The following is a 7,297-nucleotide window of genomic DNA, read 5'->3' on the forward strand; positions in this document are numbered from 1 at the left end:
AATTACAAACCTTGAAAAGGCACATCCTCGGGTCCCCAGCAATATACCTGGCAAGTTTCAAGTATATCGGACCCGTGGTTGTCGAGAAACAGCGGTCACAGACAAACACACAGACACACAGACACACAGACAGACACACAGAGATTGCTGGAATTATAGATAGATGCCTGTAGCAACGTCACATGTGCAGCCTCAACAAAATCCAACAATCTGCTTTGGATTTTTGTTCGGGCATGCGTAGAATGGATGTGGTGTTTATTACTTGCAAAATCGAAGATTTTTCAAGTATATTGGTCGGTTGCGTTTGTGGTTCTGTCTGTCTGTCTGTTTGTTACTTGGCAAAAAAAAAAGTTTTTTTTTTTTGCAAGTATGTTGCTCACTCCGGTGTGTGTGTGTGTGTGTGTGTGTGTGTGTGTGTGTGTGTGTGTGTGTGTGTTTGTTTGTTTGTCTGTCCACTCACTTAAACTTGTGTATAAAGTTCGTGGTCCGACAAAATCCTATATATTTTGGGGTCAAAAGGTCAAAAGGTCAACATAGGCCAAAGGTCAACCACTTTTTTCAAATTTCTAAAATCCTCAATTTTCATCCGATTGACTTGAAATTTGAATAGGATATACATATCGGCACACTGAATTCAACCACCAACTATTTTTGAGATCAGCATAGGCCAAAAGGTCAACATAGGCCAAAGGTCAACAACCATTTAAAATTTCTAAAATCCTCAATTTTCATCCGATTGACTTGAAATTTGAATATGATTTACATATCGGCGAACTGAATTCAACCACCAACTATTTTTGTTGATCGGTTGGTCGGTTGGTTTGTCTGTTTGTCTGTCTGTTTGTTCGCAGTACTACGTCTACACCGTTGCACGTAGAATCGCCAAACTTTACACACATATTTGTCTTGCCCTGGAATAGACTGCCAAATTTTTAACTCTCTCGGCCCAAGCCCTCCATTATGACGTCATAATTTGATATTTCGACAAGTACAAAACTTCATCCAATGAAGATGCAATTTCTTGAGCGACATGACAGCATAAACTGGTGGAGAAAAAAATAATAATGATGACGTCATCGGTCACGTGGTTCGGCCGCCATCTTGGAAAAACCGAAAAATTTTCACCTCTATATCTCCAAAAGTGCTGAATATAAAAAATTGAGACATGGCTCATTGTAAAGAACTCTCCATGGGGACTAAAATATGTTAATGATGATGTCATTGGTGCCTCCATTTTGACGTCATAATTCGACAAGTACAAAACTTCATCCGATCAAGATGCAATTTCTTGAGCGACCTGTAGGCATAAACTTGTGGAGAAAAAAATTTAATGATGATGTCATCGGTCACGTGGTTCGGCCGCCATCTTGGAAAAACGGGAAAAAACTTTGCACCTCTATATCACCGAAAGTGCTGAATAGAAAAAATTGAGACATGGCTCATTGTAAAGAACTCTCCATGGGGACTAAAATATGTTAATGATGATGTCATTGGTGCCTCCATTATGACGTCATAATTCGACAAGTAGAAAACTTCATCCGATCCAGATGAAATTTCTTGAGCATCATCAAGGAATAAAGTAGTTTAGAAAACAAATAATGTTGACGTCATCGGTCACGTGTTTCGGCCGCAATATTTGTCCAAAATGGCCAATAAAAAAGTACATTCCGGCAAGTCCTCGGTCTCTGACCAATTTTTCATCTGTTTGTCTGTTTGTTTGTCACCGGCCTACAGGTCACAATTTTCAACCGATCTTCACGAAACTTCACCAAATGGTAGAATTGGTCAAAAGCAAGAAGCCTCTTTTTGGGGTGGTCAAAAGGTCAAAAGGTCAACACAGGCCAAAGGTCACCAACTTTGCTGAATTTCTAAAATCCTCAATTTTCATCCGATTGACTTGAAATTTGAAGAGGACTTGCATGTCTGGTCACTGAATTCAACCACCAAGTATTTTTGAGGTCAACATCGGCCAAAAGGTCAACATAGGCCAAATTTCTAAAATCCTCAATTTTCATCCAATTAACTTGAAATTTGAAGAGGACTTGCATATTTGGTGACTGAATTCAACCACCAAGTATTTTGAGGTCAACATAGGCCAAAAGGTCAACATAGGCCAAGTTTCAAAAATCCTCAATTTTCATCCAATTGACTTGAAATTTGAACAGCATTTGCACAATGAGTCACTAAATAGGGAAACTAACTATTTTTGAGGTCAAAAGGTTTAAGGTCAACTCAAGGTCAACCTTCCAAAATCATCATTTTTCATCTGAAAAATCGTCACTTTTCTGCCTGTTGACCCGAGCTTTGATCAAGATTGTCAAATTTAATCTTGATGAAATGGACAATAATTTGCTGTATCAATGGAATTTTTTTTCTTGGGGTGGGGGGGGGGGGGGGGGCGTATTTTGCAAATATCGTGCTCTGCATGACGTCTTCTTGTTTGTTACTTGCAAAATCGAAGATTTTTCAAGTATATTGGTCGGTTGTGTTTGTGACTCTGTCTGTCTGTCTGTCTGTCTGTCTGTTTGTTTGTTTGCTTGTTTGTTTGTCACCGGCCTACAGGTCACAATTTTCAACCGATCTTCACCAAACTTCACCAAATGGTAGAGTTGGTCAAATGCCAGAAGCCTTTTGTTTTTGGGGTCAATAGGTCAAAAGGTCAACATAGGCCAAAGGTCACCAACTTTGCTAAATTTCTAAAATCCTCAATTTTCATTCGATTGACTTGAAATTTGAAGACCACTTGCATATCTTGTCACTGAATTCAACCACCAAGCATTTTTGAGGTCAACATAGGCCAAATGGTCAACATAGGCCAAATTTCTAAAATCCTAAATTTTCATCCAATTGACTTGAAATTTGGAGAGGACTTGCATATCTGGTCACTGAATTCAACCACCAAGTATTCTTGAGGTCAACGTAGGCCAAATGGTCAACATAGGCCAAATTTCTAAAATCCTCAATTTTCATCCAATTGACTTGAAATTTGAAAAGGACTTGCATATCTCGTCACTGAATTCAACCACAAATTATATTTTAGGTGAACATAGGCCAAAAGGTCAACATAGGCCAAATTTCTAAAATCCTCAATTTTCATCCAATTGACTTGAAATTTGAAGAGGATTTGCATGTCTGGTCACTGAATTCAACCACCAAGTATCTTTGAGGTCAACATCGGCCAAAAGATCAACATAGGCCAAATTTCTAAAATCCTCATTTTTCATCCAATTGACTTGAAATTTGAAGAGGACTTGCATATCTGGTGACTGATTCAACCACCAAGTATATTTGAGGTCAACATAGGCCAAAAGGTCAACATAGGCCTCATCACATGCATTAACTTGTCAGGTGCATATTGTATGTTCGCATGTCAAGTGATAGGTCCCCAAGGTCATCTGTGATTTGCAGGTCGGTGATTTGCAGGTCGGTCGGTGATACAGGTCGGTGATTAAACCACGTAGATGTTCGCATGGATGTTGTTTAAAACCACGTGGATGTTTAAAACCGCCACGAGGAGTATATGTTATCGGTCCTTTCATCCATCTGTGAGAGGGAGGAGTGGGTCAAGGGGACTAAACAGAAGTGCATTAAAGCGAATTCAAACTTACAGGTGTAAACCCAAAAGAGCTTCATGAGTTCGGAAGGCAGGTATGCTACAAGGCAGGTATGCTACAAGGCCGTAAAGACCAATGAAAATTTGGTACAACGGACCAACGGGCCCCCTAGTATATTGAAATAAATACGTTTTTTTATTTAGTACCTCAGGTAAGGGCTGATAGGATGGCCTGGAGATGTGCACACGCGCCTCGAACCTGTCAATCCTGGGTTAGAATCCCGACAGAGCTATAGACTGTAATCAAGGTATTTCCCAGGTAGGGAGATGCATCAGTGTGTGCACCGTCCCTCGGATGGACGTTAAACTGGACATCCTGTCGACCCGTACGAGTTATTCCGTTGTTTTTTCACATTACCTGGTGTGTTTCCTGGAGTTGACGAAAGAAGATAAAGCTTTGGGGCCGGATAAACATCCGGGAGTGTTGAAGGAGATGGCAGGGCAGGTAACGATTATGTCTAACAAATATAACGACGTCTTGCCTGTCTGTGCTGCTAACATGAGCACATGTCATTAATGTATTATAGAGCTACCTTTGCTCGTACCACGTGATGATCACCATTTAGATTGTTCAGAGCAACATCAGCCACGTCACTGATCCACCCAATCGGACTTCACCTGGTTGGAAGCATCCAGAATTTTTCAAACCTTCACGTCTTCCAGTGTGTGAATACTTTTTGTAAACATGAGCTAATTCACTAAATCTGGATATTAAATGGTTCAAAGTCCGTCTCGCATCTGGACCTTGTTGTATTCGGCATTCCACACGGGACTTTGTGTCATGTCCATCACCTGTATTGTTATAATATCATTCCCGAGACAAAATGTCCAACGCATTGACATATCGAGACTGTGATGTGAGTAAAACATTCCGAGGTCAAGATGTCATTTAGTTTGGTCAGATTCCCCAGATAGTTGGCAAGCTCATTATCATTGTGACGTCATCCGACATTTAGATACGAGGTCGGAATACTGCTGGAAGGGATAACCGCAAACGAGATCTGACCAAAGCCAACCGTTCACAATTACTATTACATCATGCAAGATGGAGTGACGTATCAATGGTATGGTGGTGCTGCGCACACACGAATCGATTGCCAGAGAGGTAGGCCACAACGCGTTGATACAGCAAGAGTCTTTATTCAGAGCTCGCACTTCAGCACTGGGCGGGCTCGAGCTTAGAGCCCGCATGTCCCGAGGCCACGCCTTGCCCCCGGGCGTGGCCGATCGGTCGAAAGGCGGGGCATGCATTTTAGTTCCCCACCTGGACGCTCGCGCCACCCACTGGTCCGCGGAATTATTCCAGATCGAGGGGGTGGTCCAGATCGAGGTGGGCCGGCTTGAGGCGGTCCACTGAGATACGATCCGGGGCACCGCCGAAATCGACGGTGAAATATTTGTCCCCGGTCTCCAGCACGCGGAAGGGCCCGTCGTACGGGGGCCGTAGCGGTGCCCGGTGGGCGTCGTGCCGGACGAAGACGTACTCCGCCGTGCGAAGCTCCGGGGTGATGTGGGAGGACGGGCAACCGTGCTGTGCCGTCGGCACCGGGTCGAACCTCCGGGCGGTCTCCTGCAGGGTGGAGCGCTGTTGCGCCGCGGACCAAGGAGCCGTGGAGCCGGGGATAAATTCGCCCGGTACCCGCAGTGGTTGCCCGAAGACCAGCTCCGCCGAGGACGCGTGCAGGTCGTCCTTGGGCGCCGTCCTGAGGCCCAGCAGGACCCAGGGGAGCCTGTCGGCCCAGCTGCCATCACGGAGGCTGGCCCGGAGCGCGGCCTTCATCGAGCGATGAAAGCGCTCGCACAGGCCATTGGCCTGGGGGTGGTAGGCCATGGTGCGGTGCAGTTGGACGCCGAGCCCTTGCACCACCGCGCCCCAGAGCTCCGAGGTGAACTGGGGGCCGCGGTCGGATGAGATGTCCGAGGGGGCACCGAACCGGTCAACCCAAGTAGCGATGAAGGCTTGCGCCACATCAGCCGCAGACGTCGCCGCCAATGGCACGGCCTCCGGCCACCGTGTGGTGCGGTCCACCATGGTGAGGAGGTGGGTGAACCCCCGCGAGGGGGGCAGAGGTCCCACCAAGTCGACGTGGACATGGTCGAACCGACGCTCGGGCACCGTAAACGGGACCAACGGGGCCTGGGTGTGGCGGTGGACCTTTGCGCGCTGGCACGCGAGGCACGTCCTGGTCCAGTCGCGGACGTCCTTCCTGAGGCCATGCCAGACGAACTTCGCCGCGACGAGCTTCTGGGAGGCCTTCGTGCCTGGGTGGGACAGGCCGTGGATGGCGTCGAAAACCGTGCGCTGCCAGCCAGCGGGCACGATGGGGCGAGGCCGGCCGAGGGAGACGTCGCACAGGAGGGCCGCGCCCGCGACGTCGAAGGGCACCTCAGTGATGCGGAGGCCTGTGACGGTGGTCCGCAAGGCCTGGACGCCGGGGTCGGCGGTCTGGTCCTCCGCCATCCGGGCATAGTCGATCCCGAGGTGGACCGCGTGCGCGACGGACCGGGAAAGGCAATCCGCCACCGGGTTGTCTTTACCCGTGACGTGACGGATGTCCGTCGTGTACTCGGACACGGCAGAGAGGTGACGCTGCTGCCGTGCCAACCATGGCTCAGCGACCTTGGCCATCACGAACACAAGGGGCTTGTGGTCGACGAAAGCCGTGAACGGGCGGCCCTCGAGCAGATGGCGGAAGTGTCGGACCGCCAGGTGGAGCCCGAGCAGCTCGCGGTCGAAGGTGCTGTAGCGGCGTTCGTGCGGGCGAAGCTGCCGGCTAAAAAATGCCAGCGGCTGCCAAGCACCACTCACCCACTGCTCGTGCACCGCGCCCACCGCGTAGTCCGACGCTCGGTGGTGAGGGCGATCGGTGCATCGGGCGCCGGGTGCGCCAGCATGGTGGCGTTGGCCAGGGCCAGCTTTGCGCCCGCAAACGCCGCGGCCATCGGCTCCGCCCAGGCGATGTCACCTTTGCCCGGCTTGCCCCAGAGGGCCTCGTGCAGGGGGCGGAGGAGCTGGGCGACGTGGGGCACGAAGCGGTGTTAAAAATTTACCATGCCCAGGAACTCCTGGAGCCCCTTGATCGTGCGGGGGCGCGGGAAATCCCTGACCGCCTCCACCTTGGCCGGTAAAGGGATGGCCCTGTGCCTGGTGATGCGGTGCCCCAAGAAGTCGATGGCGGCGACGCCGAAACGGCACTTTGCGAGGTTGATGATCAGGCCATGCTGGCCCAGGCGTTCGAAAAGCGTGCGGAGGTGGAGCAGGTGCTCCTCCCGGGACGCGCTCGCGACTAGGATGTCGTCCAGGTAGACATAGATGAAAGGTAAGTCGCGCAAGACGCTGTCCATGAGCCGTTGGAACGCCTGGGCCGCATTCTTCAACCCAAAAGGCATTCGCAGGAACTCAAAGAGGCCGAAAGGGGTGATGACGGCCGTCTTTGGGACATCGCCCGGTTGGACGGGGACCTGGTGGTAGCCCCGGATGAGGTCCACCTTGGAGAACACGGTCGTGTTCGCCAACCGGGCGGAAAAGTCCTGGATATGCGGGACCGGGTAGCGGTCGGGGGTGGTGGCATCATTGAGCCAGCGGTAGTCACCGCATGGCCGCCATCCTCCGCCGGGCTTCGGCACAATGTGCAGAAGAGAAGCCCAAGCGCTGTTGGAGCGCCGTACGATCCCCAGCCGTTC

This window comes from Myxine glutinosa, chromosome 7 (assembly GCF_964187855.1).
Source record: "Myxine glutinosa chromosome 7, kmMyxGlut1.1, whole genome shotgun sequence".
NCBI classification, from domain to species: domain Eukaryota; kingdom Metazoa; phylum Chordata; class Myxini; order Myxiniformes; family Myxinidae; genus Myxine; species Myxine glutinosa.